Source organism: Dama dama, chromosome 32, assembly GCF_033118175.1.
Source record: "Dama dama isolate Ldn47 chromosome 32, ASM3311817v1, whole genome shotgun sequence".
Lineage (NCBI taxonomy): Eukaryota > Metazoa > Chordata > Mammalia > Artiodactyla > Cervidae > Dama > Dama dama.
This window is the reverse complement of record NC_083712.1, coordinates 15,013,012-15,032,642: the sequence shown is the minus strand read 5'-3', so window position 1 is coordinate 15,032,642 and position 19,631 is coordinate 15,013,012. Positions and strand designations below refer to the sequence as shown.

The 19,631-nt window shown below is 37.9% G+C and overlaps 1 protein-coding gene across 1 annotated transcript in view; it reads right to left on the bottom strand.

Moving 5' to 3' along the window:
* NEIL3 (nei like DNA glycosylase 3) overlaps positions 1-19,631 on the bottom strand; it is a 476,510-nt gene that overhangs the window by 264,351 nt on the left and 192,528 nt on the right. Inside the window, exon 4 of the mRNA XM_061134902.1 lies at positions 8,861-8,933. The gene's annotated coding sequence lies outside the window, so the exon portion shown is untranslated. The remainder of the gene's footprint in view (positions 1-8,860; positions 8,934-19,631) is intronic.

Below are 19,631 nucleotides of genomic sequence, written 5' to 3'. Positions count from 1 at the left end.
CGCTGCAGCGCTTAGGGTCACTAAGAGTCGGACACAACTGAATGAATGAACAATAACAATGACATAAAGGGCTTCCCAGGTGGCAACAGTGGTAAAGAACCCTCCTGCCAATGCCAAGAGACATAAGAGAGGCCAGTTTGATCCCTGGGTTTGGAAGATCCCCTGGAGGAGGGCACGGCCACCCACTCCAGTATTCTTGCCTGGGAAATCCCATTGGCAGAGGAGCCCGGCAGGCTACAGTCCGTAGAGTGACACAGAGTCAGACACAACTGATGCAATTTAGAAGACAAGCACACAATGATAAAAATGTTGCCATGGGATGAAAGAAGAATACTAAGCATGCCTGCTTCTCAGCTCATGTCTGGGTCCTGAGACATGTGGCATATGAGGAAAAGACTGGCAGGCACGAATGACGTGAAAATATAATTTAAAAATAAAGGAAAACGTGAAAAATAAAAATAAATGAAACAGAACATTTAAATGAAAGATGCATTTTTTAAAAGTCCTAATAGCCACTGCAACATCTCACAATCTGTTTTTCCCGACGTTAACGGTGTAACAAATTCAACACAAGCAGTGAATATGGTGTCAAGAAGTAAACAAATTAAAAAAAAACAAAAAACTTAATGCAACTGTTGGTCTAAACTTGGAAAGATATGTGCAAGTTGCTATCATTCAGGGATAAAAAATTTTACTGAGTTCTCAGTATTTTGGAACACAGAGAACCAGTCTGTGAGCTCATTGACAATTTTTCTTAAAGCATTTTTTTAAATTGTGTAATTGCTAAATGCCCAATTTTTCTCTGTATTTGCCTGAAGTTTTAGTATTTGTTTCCTAGGTTGACTTCTAAAAGCCAAACCACTGCTTGGGGAGGTTAGATATGTCTGTTTCCAAGCTTGGTGTGTATGAGTGGTTTTGCTTGCTTTTTGGTTGTGTTTTCCTCCAGAGGTTTGGAAATCTTAATCAGTAATTGTGTGTATTGTTTTATTTTAAGTGGCTTTTTTTTTTTCTTTTTTCCCTCAAGTAAAGTTGTGAACATATTTGCTTTTCAAGGGCAGGGCATCAGTTCTAGAGATTGAAGAGTGTTGTAGGCTGTACTCTGTGCCTTTCTGGTGTATTTCTGGACACAGTTTTGTGTTTTTTTCCCAACAACTTGAAAACTTAAAAGGGACATTTGGTTAGGTTATATACTGCACATCAATCTATGCATAAATGGCAGCTTGTTTTCTTGAGCCACTGTCTAAATTTTTTGTTTTTATAGAACATTTTTGTACTGATTGGTTCATATATGGTCAGTTTTATACACAGACTAAACAATACAGCACTTTGCCAAAAAATAAGTGGAGCATTGCTTAAACATTGTGTATTAACACCAGTTCTTTGTAATTGGGTTCAGTGGTGTATTTTGCACTACCTGGAGTTACGGTTTTTAATCTGTTAATAAATAAAATGTCCTTTACCTTCAAAAAAAACCCCAAAACTCACAGACTGGTGAGCTCTATGGAGTTCACAGATATTTACTGCAGGAACTCTCTGGCACACACAGTCGGGTCTCACTCATTTCCACATCATTAGACCTGGAAATATCAAAATGACATAAACCGTATCTATCAAGGAAGCAAATAATTAAGGCAAAACTTCAGATAAAAGGACTGCAAGTTATTAGAGGCTGGCATAATTTAGGAGATAAAGAAGAGTTACAAGCCCCTAATTATGGAGAACAATGGAAGACAGATGAATATATTCCAAGAAAGGCATGACTCTAATCCCACACCTTAATTCACTCACCTCAATGCTGATTAAACATCCTTTGTAAAAATTTTCATAACAAATCCAGATAATTTTAATTATCTACATAATATTAATATCTGGCATACAGAATGCATCCAATGCACAAATGTGTATTATCCAATGCACATTATTTCATAATGTGCATTATCCAATGCACATTAACATTATGGGTTATGGTGTTGGTACCAATCATAGAATGTTTATTTGAATAGATTAGACCAATTAGAAAAATGGTCATCAAAAGAAATCTGATTTGACTAGATGAGGGGAGCCACATAAAGATCCAAGGGAAAGGATAATGAGAAAATGAGGATACTATGGTAAGAAGGTAAGTTGTGAGTTAGGCTGGGTAAAAGCAAGGTTTGGGTTTTCATCATTTCATGAGCTAGAGGGTGATTCATGGGGAATCCAGCATTCTTTAAAGACCACAGACAGAGTGAACAGTTCCTTCTTAATGACTGTATAACTTTTTGGCTAACCCAATATAATGCATGTGTATATGTGTGTATACACACACACACACACATAAATATATATATGAAAACTAGCCCTATCCTTGAAGATGTGTACATTTAGGTTGTTTAAGTAATAATAAAAATTTTTGTTAATATTATTTGACTGATTGACTTAATAATAAGGAATTTATGTTAAACATTGTGCTAAATGCTGTGTATACAAAGACCAGTAAAAAAATAAAAACTGGTTTCAAGGAGTTTGCTATATTGTTTGTTGTAAAGTCTTTTTCATATTTAGAATGATTCTGTTAGGTTGGATTTCCAGATGTAAAAAACATAAGTATGACACAGTAAAGTCACTTGATTTCTTAAAAGGATATACCAGTTCACAATTCTTTAAAAATATATGACATTTATTTTTTCCCATCATTAAATCCAGATTCTTATATCTAAGAATTCAATTAACATTTAGTGAACATTGAGTCTATGCTACATGTCAGGTCCTGCACAATGAAATAAGGATATAAAAATTAAGAAACAGCTGCCTTGCCTAATCTAGTGGGGAGAAGTTATATGGAAACCATTACTTAGTGCCATAGCGGAGCTATTTAGAACCATGGGAACAAGAGGAAGAGATGATTAATTCTATCTGACAAGTTATGGTTCATAAAGCTTATGATATTTTGAGTTTGGTCTTTGGGGATTGAGAGGGGGTTTTTCTGAGTTGGCATGAGGAGAGGAATTTCATGAAAGAGTAGATAAAGTGCATGAGGTTCAAATTGTGAAAGTTTGTGGCATCTTTAAGGCAACTGTGAATTGTCTGTTTTAGGCCAGAGTCCAGAAGGAAGAAAGAAAAAGATGATAACAAAACTAAAAGGTGTCCTGGGGCCAGATCCTGGCTGAACTTATAAATATGCTAAGGTAATTGAACTTACAAAAGGAGTTTAGGAAAGAGGGTTGATGTAATCAGATGTGTACTTAGTAAGTTAATACTGCCTTCAGTGTTGAGGATGGTCAGGAGAGAGTAGAAGGAGTCAAGGATTATTATAAGGCGCTAAGCATGAGGGACGAGGATCAGAGCCACATAGAAATTCTAGGAGAATCAGGACTACTGAGCCTGAGATGATTTCTGAGGTAAATTTCAAGACTCAGGTAACAACTGACTGCAAGTGCATTAAGAAAGAGAAGCCATGGGATTCTGTCTCTCTCATCTGAAACCCCAAAGGGATATAGGTATGCAACAGTCTTAGTAGGAAGAGTACAAGAGTGCAACAACAAAAACAGTTTTTCATGAGGGGGAATAAGAAGTAAGTTCACATTTGGACTCTGGATTGTAAGATCTAGCAGACATTATATAAGGGAAGTTCAGATAAAAATTATGGTCCTGGAAGGTATGACAGAAGGATGGAGCCTGACATACAAATTTTCATGCCATCAATGTTGGGGTGATATTTGACATTATTGGGGAAAACGGGAACATTCAGTGAAAGCATGGAATGTGAGACAAGAAAAAAGCCTGAAGCCAGAATTTTGAGACCTTCACATCTTCAAGGGGCTGAGTGCAAGAAGGGGCAACAAGCTTGTGGGGAAAATTACCACAAGAGTCTCAGAGTCTCTCAGAGGATGGTGACTTTCAACAATGCTCTAAGGCAGTTTCCAGTAGTAGCTATATAACCAAGCATAGAATTATTTTTTGAGTGCAACAAAAATCTGAATGCTAAATGAAACGGGGAAAGTTCCTATGATGGACATGATTTGAAAGGTCTCCTTGTGAAAGGTGGGAGGTACACTAAGCCAACTGACTGAAATGATAAGGTCAGTTCTTTCAGGAACACCAACCCATGACAAATCGCCAAGGCACTGTGCCCTCAAATACGTCAGCACCATCTCTGATACAACCTGATCACACTCCCACCCCGTAAGAAAGGCTACCTGTCAGTAAGGACTTGGGGGAAGCTTGGTGTTCCAAGGCGTTTACCTTTGCTGTGTGATGAATGCTCACTGTCTGAATCTATCTCCCTTTCAGACGAGTGTGAGGGCTTTCTAGCACTCTTGAGATTGTTGGCTGCTGACACTCCCTGGACAGTCTTCTCAATTTTCCCAAGTTTTCCTCATGAGACTATCTTGGTATGGACCTGTTGGGGTACCATCCTTCCTTCCACTTACTGACTGTAGGAGTGGTGCAAGAGAGCAACACAGATTATAACTGGTTTAAGTAAACCTCCATTTCTCTGTACTATACCTTCAACACTCTTCAGCTCATCCAGGAGCCGACCTCCTCCCTTCTTAAAAAGATGGGGAGCAGGTAGACACAGAAGAGATCAACCTGGAGAGTAGAAAATATCATGGAATCTGAGACTACCACTGCCAAAAATGTCTTTAATTTTGGATATGAGATAAGGGTAAAAACTGGCATCAAAGAAATTGATGAGCAAACTCAGTATGGCATATGGCCACCGATGCCTCACTACTCCTTCATCAAGACAGGCAGTCTGCAGTCAAATGCTCGGGATGGGGAATACATGTAAATCCATGGCTGATTCATGTCAATGTATGACAAAAACCACTACAATATTATAAAGTAATTAGCCTCCAACTAATAAATATAAATGGAAAAAAAAAAAGAGAGAGAGAGGCAGTCTGGTTGCCTTCCCCTGGTATCCAGGCTGGCTGCAGGCCTTGTCTGGTCAAATGAATGTGGTGGATGTGAAACCAGGTCAGAAGATGACTTGCGGCTTCTACTCAGGCCTCTTGGGGTACTCACTTCTGAACCCCATCTGCCATGAGGATAGGGAAACCTCATGCCTTCGCCAGCAAAAGCCCAGCCAGCAGTTACACCAACTGCCAGACGTGTTCAGGGCTACCCCGGAAATGGATCCTTCAGTTCCTGTGGAGCAGCCCCATCGGGTGATGCTGTGTGGAACAAAGACACACAATCACCCAGGAGACCTGTCCCAAATGTGCATCATGGGAAAACAAGCTAAATCCTTGATTTAATTTACCAAATACATGAATGGCTTGTTACATGGCAGTATATAACTTGGTCCAAATATTTCCAATTGCATAACAATCTTTCCAAAAATTAGAAGCTAACAGCTAAAGTTATACCTTTTCCAAAGACTAACATAATAAATCTAAAGCCATAATGAAGACTCAGCAATGAAGATGTAAGGTATGAAATATATTCTATTAATACCATTCCTTCCAAACAACTTTCCAGTTACTTTTTCTGAATGTATGTCCTAAAGGAGGAAAAATGCAGAGGAGTGCTAGAGATCAGCTACTGTTCCTCTTATAAGAAAGGTCAGTTAGAAGAGTGATGCCTGGGAAGGAAAATTGCTAAATGTTCAGAACAAATGTGGGCATATCTAAAACAAATCTCTGTAGGTCAAGTGAAATTTCATTACTGAATAATTTTCCAAACCTCTCTTCAAGTCATACTTACAGGAAAATATTTTATCTTAAATACCAGCTCAAACATCACAGGCATTCCTAATGAAGTTAGATAAAAGAAGTATTTTTTTCCTATATAACTACAATGAAAATATTTCCACATATAAATGAGATGAAGGCACATCAGGAATGTAGCTAACAGATATTTTTAAAACATGATTTAATTGTTCTGGCAAAGCTACTCATTATGTTTTTGGTGCTTGACATCATTAAAGTTCTCTGTTTACTGTGTTATACTTGAAATTAAATGATAACAGAAATCATTTTAGGATGAGAAATGCTCAATAGAAAAATAAATGAACATCATTTGGAGCACATGAAAGGATAGCAGAAAATGGTCTAGAGAAAATTTAAGGGATTATCATAAAAATAACTCTAAATTTAAGGCATGCCATTATAAGAATAAAGTTATAAGGGACTAAAGAGCTCAAAAGTTCCTTAACTGTGTCTGTTACTAATTAATGAAGCATTATCTGTAAGACAGCTCATCTAACACATGGAGCATAAAGTTTGTTAAAGATACAGGACACACAGCAAGGCAGGATATATTTGCAATATGTTTTCATACAAAGGCAGGCATCCTGTGAGCATCTGGTATATATGAATTAGATTGAAATTTATGCTTCTAGTACGGATGTGGACAGTTTCTCATCAGTGGAATGCTTTGAGAAACTTTACAGAGGAGAGTCCTCATAGGAAATTCCCATGGCACTGAACAGATAAGACTGTGTATATTTATGGTATAGGGTTGGGGAAAGAGTCATATATCTAGTCACGTCAGGTTGGCACTATTTTGAGCACTAACTAGGATTAGTATAGACAGTTGGGAGTGTGTGTGGTTTGGAACACACCACACTCACACTCACATTATCATTTCTAATTTGAACATGTGAGGTATATAATATATTCTGTGAAAAGGAAAAGACATCAAATAAAGCAAAATTTAAGGTCCCATATTATATAATGCAGTCCCAAACAATTAACAAAAATACCTGCAACTCTCATAAACACTTCCACCAGTTGGATCTTTATATTAGCTCTACCCAGATCTAGGGCTTCCCTGATAGCTCAGTGGTAAAGAACCTGCCTGCCAATGCAGGAGACATAAGAGATGTGGGTTTGATCCCTGGGTAGGGAAGATCTCCTGGAGGAAGGCATGGCAACCCACTCTAGTATTCTTGCCTGGAGAATCCCTTGGACAGAGAAGCCTGGAAGGCTACAGTCCCATAGGGTCACAGATAGTCGAACATGACTGAAGTTACAGCATGCACACACTACCCAGAGTTTCTGATAGCAATCAACTTCCAGTTACTTCTCTGAACAACATGCATCTGCCTAGACTAAATTCTTAAGTATGTAGGAAAACCAGTGGGCCTCATCAAACCTGCCAAGTTCACAATATAAAAATGATACAAAAATTATCAAATTTCTCTGAGACTTTGAACTTTTGATTTCCTTTATCCTTACTTGGCCTGGGGGTGAGGGTTGGGGAGGGTACTTTCTGTGGCTCCTGCCTGATTCTTCTGAAGCCCTGAGCATATGGTTATTTCCTCATGTGGATGATGCAATTTATGCCCCGTTCGAAAATAACAAAATTCTAAGGCTTCGTGCATATTTAGAACAATTAAAAACAATTGAAAGTTTATCATGCCATTTGCAACCATCCAAACAACATTTTCTAGCCATTACAAAACATAATAAAACCAATCTCCCATCTCATCTTTGTTTTTAATGCTTTTTCTGAAAAGCTAACTTCACAAATATTCTTGGTTCCTATAATATACTATTAAGGGGCAATTCAGATCAGAGAACAGGAACAATGAACTCTGAGCTGAGAACTGGAATTAAAAGGGAGCATTTATCACAAAGAACAAAATGTGCTCTTACACATCAGTGTGAGAGGGGAAGATAAAAACTTTAACCAGAAAAGAAGCAGAGTGAGAAAATTATAAAGGCACATTCCAGAGGTTGAGAGAATAGATATGGATAAATGTAGAAATGAAAACCACTGTCAGTAAAGATATCTTTTAAAAATTGACTTTCTTAAATTGGAGGATCATTGCTTTACAATGTTATATTGGTTTCTGCTGTACAACAAGGCTAATCAGCCATTAGTACTTGTTTCTGTTCAACAAATCTAAGTTGTTTTCAACTCTTGACAACCCCATTGACTATAGTGTGCATATATATATATACACACACACATAAATTTTATGAGTCTAGCATATTACATGGTATAAAGAGAACCACTGGTAAATGTCAGCAATTATTACTGTAATTATCACCATAGCCCTGTTCAGATCATCTCCCTATCTCGGCTGTGGCCTCTACTATAATTTCCCATGAGGAAAGTCATTCCTTTTGATATAAAAGACTCACTGTCTATGACTCTGGCATTCTGGCTTAACAGGTTATCAACTTGCTATTCACTGTGGTGTATGGTATGGGGCTGGCTAGGAGGTACCATACTTCTTTTGTTAGAATTTAATTGAAATAATTTCTCATATTTCCTTCATGCAGTTATTATTACACATTACATGTAAGGAAGAGAAATTTCTGTGTGGATAAAAATGTGTCTATAACCCCAAAGTCACAGTGTTAAGTGGGAGTATAAAATGGAGACTCTTCTTATTTTGTACCTGTTAAGCTAAGAAGCCAGGAAATCACTGTCTACAATAAAAAGAAACATGTATTTGGACTTCACCTTCTATTGAGTCCTTGGCCATGGTAATGAGTAATAATATTTTTCCCTCCTAATATATTTCTTAGTAAGCTAAAACATATTATGCATTTACTAGAATAAAAGACCCTCTGGTGTATATACTGTAGCTCAGTAGTAAATAATATGAGTCCAAAAGTAAAAGAAAAACAAGTTAGAGGGCACATAATGGAAAATAATTTTAATTCATTGAATGACTTTTTCAATTAGAATGTTCCAGGAAAAAATACATGGGTTGTTGCATATCTTAAAATCATTGGATCATAATAATGGAAGAAAGATCTTGTTTTATGTTGGAAGTTGCTAATATGTTCATAAGTCCACAGTAGGATTTTATCAATTTTCATAAACAACTACTTATGAAACTATAAATCACTTTCAGACCCTCTTTAAGGATGCACAAAAAAGATAACAAGCATTCATTTTTCAACTTGCAACTTACGCAAGAGATAAGAACTTGGTCCTGATTATCCAGCTGTTTGCAATTCTAAAGATGAATCTCCTCTGTTACTTCCCTTTAGGTAAAAAGGAAAAAGGAAATATTTAGTAACTTTTATCAATCATACTTTTCAAGCATGAAGAGGTATGGAAAATATTTTTTGGTAAAAATTTCACATTTCTAAAATATTATTCCAAAGTTATGCAAAATAATATTTATCCAATTTTATGAAAAGTAAATGTGATAACTATTCAGGACTCTCCTACAACCCAAATTAATTTGCTGATGGAATAAACAACAGCCCAAATCTAGTATTTGGTAGAAAAATTTAACTCATGTCACACTTTTGGACCAAAAGCAATTTTACATGCCCCCCTTTAGAAGACCCTTGTTCTGGAAGCCTGGACCCTCCTCATTACTACACACTGTTTGCTGTTTTACTGTTAGAATTGCCTTACACTGATCTCCTATCCTTGCGTATTTTTCAAAAATTATGGCATCTGGTTGAGTGCCAGACATCTGTTAGTGGAGAAACTCTCAAGAATTAATTGCTTACGTCCTTTTCTTCTAAGCGGCCCGTGAACTGTGAATAGGCAACGTCAGAAACTATCCCTTTCTGAGCATATTTGTAAGTATGCAGACCGTGGCCTCCTACCTACTCAGGACAGTGCCTGTTTACTGAATGGTGAGTATCTCCCTTCCTACCTCCCCCAATGGTGTGGGTCCTGTTGCATTGTCATTTTAAAAATTAATGTCATCCAGCTGCAGAAAGGTTCTTAATGTAACTGAGAAATTATTATCTGTGTTTCTAAGGTATGTCTTTCTTCCATATCCCATGACTATTTTAAACCTAAACTACATTTTTAAAGCTTTCTACTGATTTTTAACACACTCTTCCAGTCGTTGTATCTTCCTCTCAATCTTGCCATAAAAAAACAGAGTCCAACAGGAATGAATCCCTTTACCTCTGCTCTACTACTTTCTTATTACTAGTTTTAGAAGCAAAGATGTTCCTCCTTCTCTCCCCAAAGGGATGCTTATCCCACATGTACGCATCTCCTCCCCCCTACTGATGGACCTTTCTCATTTGTAAATTAATTATTAACTGAACAATCCTTTCCAGGGCATACTGTGTGCAAGACATCAAACTAGAGGTTATGAATACAGAGGTGAAAACCAAGTGGATGGACAAGGGATGAGCTAACAACTGACTATAAAAAAACTCGTAGTTTCTAAGCTGAGGAGGATAGATCAGGTACAGCGGAGGCTCAGGCTGCAGAAAGGTTCTGGGCAAGATGGAAAAGGTTTAAGAAGCAGAAGCCAGTATAGAAGTTGAGACTTAAAAAATCAGTAAGAATTTGCCTGTTGGACAGGCAAGAATATGCTAAATTTGCCTTTCTCTAGAAGCCCTCCTGTAAATTAAATTATTAGCTTTTAAAAATAAAATATTTTCCAACTTAATCTGAGCACACAGCAGTGATGAGTCAACAGAGAAGCACATGGAGTAATGTCAGCTCTGCTGGGTGAGCCCAGAGGCTCCTCCTAAGATTTCTTGTGAGAACCATACTGATACTAGAATGAACCTTCTGCTTCTAAACTATCTGTTATACTCAAAATATTATTATTTTAATAACACTCTTAAAATAATAATAAACTGTTATAATTATTATTTTAAATTTAATATAATATAAATGTTCTAAATAAATAAAATAATGTATTAAAATAAATAATAATAAATTATTGATAAGAAAGAAATTAAAATAATAAATACAGTATAATAAATAATAATAATATTGTTACTTTGGCCATGCCACAGGGCATGTGGGATCTTCATTCCCTAACCAGGCATCTAACTCATGTCCCCTGCACCGGAAGTGCAGTCTTCCAATGGACTGACAGGGAAGTCCCAAAATATTGTTACTTTTAAAGTTTATTTTTTAAATTCCTTGAAAACTTTTTACTTTATAGTCCTTTTGTTATGTACAGATGCTTAGAGCTCAAGCCCTAGACCAGACTGTCAGTTCTCTGTGGACCATGGTTCAATCCACTTTTAATTGCCCAAACCAAAGCAATTAACCTCAACTTCATTCAGCTAGTGCTGAACCTCTGACATGTTGACATGATAATCTGATATATTATATTTCTCTTTTTATTGAAGTATAGTTGCTCTACAACACTGTGTCAGTTACAGGTGCACAGCATGTGGCTCAGCCACTTTTTTCTGATTATATTCAATTATAGGCTATTATAAGATATTAAATATAATTCCTTGTGCTATACAGTAAATCCTTGTTGCTTATCTATTTTATATACAGTGGTTTTTTAGTCCCCTACTCCTAGTTTGTCCCTCCCCTGAAATATTTTTGTTCTGTCTGTTATAATTCTTTCCCTGGTCTATTAAAATATTTAAGATCCTTTCATAAATTCCTTTACCTCAGAAGTATTTGCAAAAGCTCTTCCGAGGCCACTGTTCTTACATTGGGTGTAAGCGGGGTCTCCCAGAGAGAAACACAGGAAGAAGAAAGCCTTGAAAACTGCTGGAGAGAAGAGGAAACGATTTCTCCCGGAAATGGAGAGGTCTAAAGTGAGTAGCCGAGAAGGCAGTGGCACCCCACTCCAGTCCTCTTGCCTGGAAAATCCCATGGACGGAGGAGCATGGTGGGCTGCAGTCCATGGGATCGCGAAGAGTCGAACACGACTGAGCGACTTCACTTTCACTTTTCACTTTCATGCATTGGAGAAGGAAATGGCAACCCACTCCAGTGTTCTTGCCTGGAGAATCCCAGGGGCGGGGGAGCCTGGTGGGCTGCCATCTATGGGGTCGCACAGAGTCAGACACGACTGAAGCGACTTAGCAGCAGCAGCAGTAGCAAAGTGAGTAGGGCTCATCTATTGATCTGTGGAAGATGGGAAATGGGAGATGGAAAAATGATTTGAGAGGGTTGTGTGGTGCACCCAGGAGAACTGGATCCTGGGCCCGAGCAGGTCTGTTGAGCCATTTCAGAGATTAAGGTGACCCAGGTGGGTCACAGAAGGAGCTAATAGTCACCTGGCTGGAAGGTACCTCAACACTAGTTATAAGATGGCAGTGATTTATTTTGAAATACTTCCTAGCAGACTGTACAATACATATAAGTGTGCTAAAGTTCTGACACTTTCAGAAATCTGTGAGGCTGGTGTGGTGGGCAGAATTCTAAGGTGGTCCCTAAACACTGCCAGTGGCCTAAGTAAACATTCTTCCCGTTATTCACATATTAGTCTAGGTACTGATATGAAGGGAGTCTACAGGTATAACTAATGTTCCAAATCAGTTGATTTTATAATTAAGAGATTATATCAGAGGGACTATAAAAATTGTGCTAGGAGGTTATAAATTAGTTCTCTTTGCCTAAAAACATTAGCATTGAAGACCTAATGATAGACTACCAAGAGTTTTTGGAGATTGTACCAGTATAAATACAGATTAATTAGAGCACCTATTTATTTACTCACTGGTTCAATAAATTTCTTTAATATCTAGAATCAAATAAAATTAAACACAAAATACCATGAATTCATAAGAAACGAGCAATTCTATTTTTACTTTGAGCACTGCTATGGAATGGGGTTTCTTCTTTATCGTTCACTGAATATATGCTTTAAAAGAGGGTAAACGTCTCAGTAAAATCTATTAAGTTACATTTTGCACAACTGTGATTTACCTAAATAGCTGCCTCCATGACTCCTGCTGGTCAGAAAACGTCAGCTTCTTGTGTTTCTGCACAGTTTACAAGCAGAAACTTCCCTTTTGTCCCAGATTGTCTTTTCAAAGACGTGTGTATAGTGAACAACCCTGAAGAATACTATGTCCCCTCCACTCAGAGCAAAGGGCAGGTTTCCCTTCTGTTCAGGGTAATAAAGATAATGTCTTCTCCCTGAAGAAACACCAGGCTTGCTTGTGCCCGTTATGCAAAGATTCAGGCTGTGTGTCTAATGCCTCAGTGTGCTGCCTCCCTGCCTCATGTGTGGCATCCATGTGGACCCACTGGCATCACACTCACGTAACTTGGGGAACTAGGAGAGCCTACACAAATATGCCATGTTCATGCTGTTTCCCGTGGTATGAATAGTAACTACTTCATCACCAATTCAGGAGTCCCGTGTCTTCTGCTAGCATCAGTGAAACAGGCAGAACACCTGGTTAGCTGCAATTAGCATAAAACTATATCCCTCAAAGTTCTTGATACTAATTTGCTTATAAACACAACTGGTTCCCAGCACACTCTAGGCATTTTCTAGTTTATAAAATAGATTTTTGGTAAAAAAAAAAAAAATAATAATAATCAATGTATCTTTCCTCATTGATTGTATAAAATAGGTAATGAGATAACTTTTCTTAATAACTTCTAGATATATGATTTATTTAAAGAAATTAAAATGGACACTTCCATAACCTTCAAACCCCAGAAAAGACCTTATCTTCTTAAGTCACTGGGGGAATTTTGCTTCAATCACTTCCAAGTTTATCAACAAAAAGAATAATAACAAAGGAATGTTCTTTGCTCATTTATTTGTAATTGCCAAAATTTGGGGGTGGAAAAAGAAATACCTTTTCAGAATGTACCTGTTTTGACTAATTATAGAAATAAAATATTCTCATTAATTCTCCTTCCTAAATGCTCTATCAAATTCCTTGCAAGAATACTATTAATTTTCTTCATTGTTTACTGTAAGAAAGTTGTTTCAGTACATTAATGAAAGAGAAAACTATGATAACAAACTTTACGCAAAGTGACTTCAAGCACTTTATTCTATTAAACATTCCCTCAGCTATAAACTAATTTAGTAAATATAAACACTTTTATTTTACATATAAATTTAAAAAACCCTTATTTCAGAAATAGATTGCGTAAAGCTGATGGCTCTGCAGACATAATCACTTTGGACCTGTTTACTGAATCAAGCCTATAATGGGTGGTCAGCTGACCATGTGTGTACCTGCAGCCAGTCTTTCTCTGGAACCAATTAACACCATTAAGAGGATGGAGAAGGTCTTTAAATGCCTGCTCTTTAACATTCTAGAGTGTTATATAGCTGTCCAGTTCTTTTGTTTTGATTTGCTTTGATTTCATCTTCTGGATGGTTTGTTACTGAGTCCTCTAGCATCTCTAAAGGATAATGGTTTGGGGGAAGTTTTTAAGATCAAGAAAACACAAAAACACATACAACTTTTCAACTAAGGAAAAAAAAGTCTTCATAGTTCAGTGTAGGATGCATGATATACCCAACACCTGTATAGTCAAAAAGCGTTCATTTTTTGCTTGTTTGTTTGTTTTTCAGGAGACAGTATTCTGCAAGAAAGAAAGTAGGGAGACAGTGAACAAAGAGACAGACAGACAGGGGCAAGGAGGGAGAAATAGAGAGACACAGGAAGAGGGGAGGAAGACCCTGGATTGTGAAGAACTGCTCAAATAGTGAATAAAATAACAAAGTGACTTTAAATTCTCTAGATACCATGAATAGCCCATTCTTCTACAACCTGCAGAGGATAGAGATTATAAGCCATATATCTACAAGGAAATGGGTGCTTTTTTGGACCAACAGTTTGATGAAGGAGTTTTGCCAGCTCTAAAGACTTCAAATCCTTTTGTCTGTTTTTTTTCAGCTGGAGGAGGTGATGAGTTAAATGAGCCATCAGCACACAAGATGTATCATTGTATCTTCAGCAGCTCTGAGGCATCTCCCTTCATCTCTTGCCTTATTCCACCCTTCCTTTACTCCTACAGCTAGGAAGAGAAGGGAGATTTTGTAGCTAAGCTACCAACGCATTTGTTTTGTAGGACCTCCAATCCATGATATCTCAATCAATCATTTTGGAGGTGGTGCTAATGAAGTCAAGGTTACAAATTTAGACTCCACCTGAGCCAGTTATTTGGCAGCAGATAACCTCACTGTTATCAGAAACTGAAAAATGTGCAAGCATGAATTTATTCATGTATTAATTTAACTATATTTGTGGTTTCTGACTATACATCCTATGTCATGGCAGGCCATAATGGTACAATAGTGATTAAGGTAACCATAGGTTATATAGTGAGGGAGGTAAAAATAAATGAACATAAAATGAAAATAAAAACAAATGAATAGTGAGCAACTGGGTTAGAAATAATTTACTCAACAGAGTGATATGATAGAGAGGGTAATTAAGAGGGATACTTGGACCCACATTGGATAGAATAATTTGACACATTTGGAGGGGGTCTACATTTAAATTGAAGCTTAAAGAATGGTTGAGCTATGAGCAGAGCAGGATAAAGTTTGTAGGAAGGAGTGTTCCAGGCAGCTGGAAAAGACTTTGCTGTGTCAGAGAAAATAAAAGGAAGACAAGATGACTTTCATGGGCTGATCATAAAAGATACTGAACTGAAATGATGCTGGGGAGGGAGGCATGAGCCAAATTATTGTGGCCCCAGTAGGGTGACAAGAGTTTTGGATTTTAAGTTTGATAAGAAGATGGTGATTGGCTTTCAAGCAGAAGACAGGTAAAATCCATTTTGCCCTTTAGGTAGATGACTGGAGATGCTAAAATGATGAGGACTAAGGGTAGAAATCAGAAGTCAGATAGAGGATTGTGGTGGATATATTTATACTGATCTCCATAGATGCATTCTCTACCTTTCCTCAAACTCTTCTTATCCTTCCCTTCCTCACTCCCTTGACATCCCCTGCCCCAGAGCAGAATTGGAAACGACCTCTTTTTAACTTTTTTAGTTTATGCAAGTAAAAAAATCTAATTGGCTTTTAAGAATGGAGGGCAATTTTCAGAGATAATGAAGAGAACAAAATAGCTTATGTTTTAAAACAATCATTATCATATTAGTTAGAAAATTACAGTAAAAAACAATGAAAAACACACAGGAATAATGTTCAAAAGCTAATTCCCTCTTCCACAAGTGCAGCATGACCTCAGAATGGATATACAGTGTTAGAAGAGCTTTATTGGTTGTTCCAAGTGAATGTCAACATTCTAGGAATCAGCGAACTAAGATGGACTGGAATGGGTGACTTTAACTCAGATGACCATTATATCTACTACTGTGGGCAGGAATCCCTTAGAAGAAATGGAGTAGCCATCATGGTCAACAAGAGAGTCCTAAATGCAGTACTTGGATGCAATCTCAAAATGACAGAATAATCTCTGTTTGTTTCTAAGGAAAACCATTCATTATGATGGTAATCCAAGCCCATGCCCCAGCTAGTAATGCTGAAGAAGCTGAACTTGAACAGTTCTATGAAGACGTACAAGACCTTTTAGAACTAACACCCAAAAAAGATGTCCTTTTCATTATAGGGGACTGGAATGGAATGGAAGTCAGGAAACACCTGGAGTAACAGGCAAATTTGGCCTTGGAGTACGGAATGAAGCAGGGCAAAGGCTAATAGAGTTTTGCCAAGAGAACACACTGGTCATAGAAAACACCCTCTTCCAACAACACAAGAGAAGACTCTGCACATGGACATCACCAGATGGTCAACAGTGAAATCAGATTAATTATATTCTTTGCAGCCAAAGATGGAGAAGCTCTATACAGTCAGCAAAAACAAACCAGGAGCTGACTGTGGCTCAGATCATGAACTCCTTATTGCCAAATTCAGACTTAAACTGAAGAAAGTAGGGAAAACCACTAGACCATTCAGGTTATGACCTAAATCAAATCCCTTATGACTATACAGTAGAAGTGAGAAATAGATTTCAGGGACTAGATCTGATAGACAGAGTGCCTGATGAACTATGGATGGAGGTTCGTGACACTGTACAGGAGACAGGGATTAAAACCATCCCCATGGAAAAGAAATGCAAAAAAGCAAAACGGTTGTCTGAGGGGGCTGTACAAATAGCTGTGAAAAGAAGAGAAGTGAAAAGCAAAGGAGAAAAGGAAAGTTATTCCCATCTGAATGCAGAGTTCCAAAGAATAGCCAGGAGAGATAAAAAAGCCTTCCTCAGCAATCAATGAAAAGAAATAGAGGACAACAACAGAATGGGAAAGACTAGAGATCTCTTCAAGAAAATTAGAGATACCAAGGGAACATTTCATGCAAAGATGGGCTCAATACAGGACAGAAATGGTATGGACCTAACAGAAGCAGAAGAAGAGGTGGCAAGAATACACAGAAGAACTGTACAAAAAAGATCTTCACGACCCAGATAATCATGATGGTGTGATCGCTCACCTAGAGCCAGACATCCTGGAATGTGAACTCAAGTGGGCCTTAGGAAGCATGGCTAAGAACAAAGCTAGTGGAGGTGATAGAATTCCAGTTGAGCTATTTCAAATCCTAAAAGATGATGCTGTGAAAGTGCTGCACTCAATATGCCAGCAAATATGGAAAACTCAGCAGTGGCCACAGGACTGGAAAAGGAAAGTTTTCATTCCAATCCCAAAAAAAGGCAATGCCAAAGAATGCTTAAACTACTGCACAATTGCACTCATCTCACACGCTAGCAAAGTAGCACTCAAAATTCTCCAAGCAAGGCTTCAGCAATATGTAAACCGTGAACTTCCAGATGTTCAAGCTGACTTTCGGAAAGGCAGAGGAACCAGAGATCAAATGCCAACGTCCTCCTGATCATAGAAAAAGCAAGAGAATTCCAGAAAAACATCTATTTCTGCTTATTGACTGTGCCAAGGCTTTTGACTGTGTGGATCACAATAAACTGTGGAAAATTCTGAAAGAGATGGGACTACCAGACCACCTGACCTGTCTCTTGAGTAAACTGTATGCAGGTCAGGAAGCAACAATTAGAACTGGACATGGAACAACAGACTGGTTCCAAATAGAAAAAGGAGTATATCAAGTCTGTATATTGTCACCCTATTTATTTAACTTATATGCAGAGTACATCATGAGAAACGCTAGACTGGAAGAAGCACAAGCTGGAATCAAGATTGCCAGGAGAAATATCAATAACCTCAGATATGCAGATGACACCACACTTATGGCAGAAAATGAAGAGGAACTAAAAAGCCTCTTGATGAAAGTGAAGGAGGAGAGTGAAAAAGTTGGCTTAAAGCTCAACATTCAGAAAACTAAGGTCATGGCATTTGGTCCCATCACCTCATGGCAAATAGATGGGGAAAGAGTGGAAACAGTGTCAGACTTTATTTTGGGGGGCTCCAAAATCACTGCAGATGGTGATTGCAGCCATGAAATTAAAAGACGCTTACTCTTTGAAGGAAAGTTATGACCAACCCAAATAGCATATTAAAAAGCAGAGACATTTCTTTGCCAACAAAGGTCCATCTAGTCAAGGCTATGGTTTTTCCAGTAGTCATGTATGGATGTGAGAGTTGGACTGTGAAGAAAGCTGAGCGCCAAAGGATTGATGCTTTTGAACTGTGGTGTTGGAGAAGACTCTTGAGAGTCCCTTGGACTGCAAGGAGATCCAACCAGTCCATCCTGAAGGAGATCAGTCCTGGGTGTTCATTGGAAGGACTGATGCTGAAGCTGAATCTCCAATACTTTGGCCACCTGATGTAAAGAGTTGACTCATTGGAAAAGACCCTGATGCTGGGAGGGATTGGGAGCAGGAGGAGAAGGGGACGACAGAGGATGAGATGGCTGGACGGCATCACCAACTCGATGGGCATGGGTTTGGGTAAACTCCGGGAGTTGGTGATGGACAGGGAGGCCTGGCGTGCTGCAATTCATGGGGTCGCCAAGTCAGACACGACTGAGCAACTGAACTGAATGGATTGGTTGTTCCATGCCCTTCTCTACATTGTAAAACAAATAACAGCAATTTTTCCTCAGTGTTCCAGGGCACAGAGAAAACAGTACACATTTTCAATAACTGCATGCTCCTCATTCAAACTTTCACTATTTCATTTTTCTATTTGTACTGGTTAGCTTTTTTTTTAAGATTTTTTTTTTTTTTTTTTTTTTGATGAGGAGCATTTTTAGTCCTCAGTGTGTTTGCTACAGTACTGCTGGTGCTTTCTGTTGTGGGGTTTTTTTTTCTGTTTTTTTTTTTTTTTTTTTTTTTTGCCACAATGCATGTGCGATCTTAGCTCCCAGACAAGGGATCAAACCCACGCTTCCTGCCCTGGAAGGTCGTGAAGTCTTAACTACTGGACCACCAGGCAAGTCCCTGGTTAGTTTTTTTGTATTTATGTCTTAGATCATATTTTAATTTTATTTTTAAATATTTTCAAAAAAAGCTGCAAAAGAGCCACCATAATGCAAATATTGTTTGCAACTACTATCTAAGTATCAAAAGAAAAAAAATCAAGAAACTTTACTTTGATGCAAATATTTTGAGCAAAAAACAAATTGTTTGGAACAGAGACACTTCAAACCCAGAAGTGGTGCGAGGCTCAGAGGCGGGTGTTCTAGGGCGGTATATACAGAGGGGATCAGGAAGCTGCTTAACTTCTACAGTGACTGGTGGTTACTATAATCGGAGTTTCTAGACAGCAAGGGATTCATTAAAAGTAATCATCTTACACGATTTTAGGAGGACAACTTAAGTTTCATTTATGATCACTAGAAGAATTTATAAGAAATAACCTAAGTTAAATTTTACTTGCATTCCTGAACTATCATGATTATCTATGTCATGAAGATCCTTTTTGTCCAGTTCTTCTGTGTATTCTTGCCACCTTTTCTTAATATCTTCTGCTTCTGTTTGGTCCATACCATTTCTGTCCTTTATTGTGCCCATCTTTGCATGAAATGTTCCTTTGGTATCTCTAATTTTCTTGAAGAGATCTCTAGTCTTTCCCATTCTATTGTT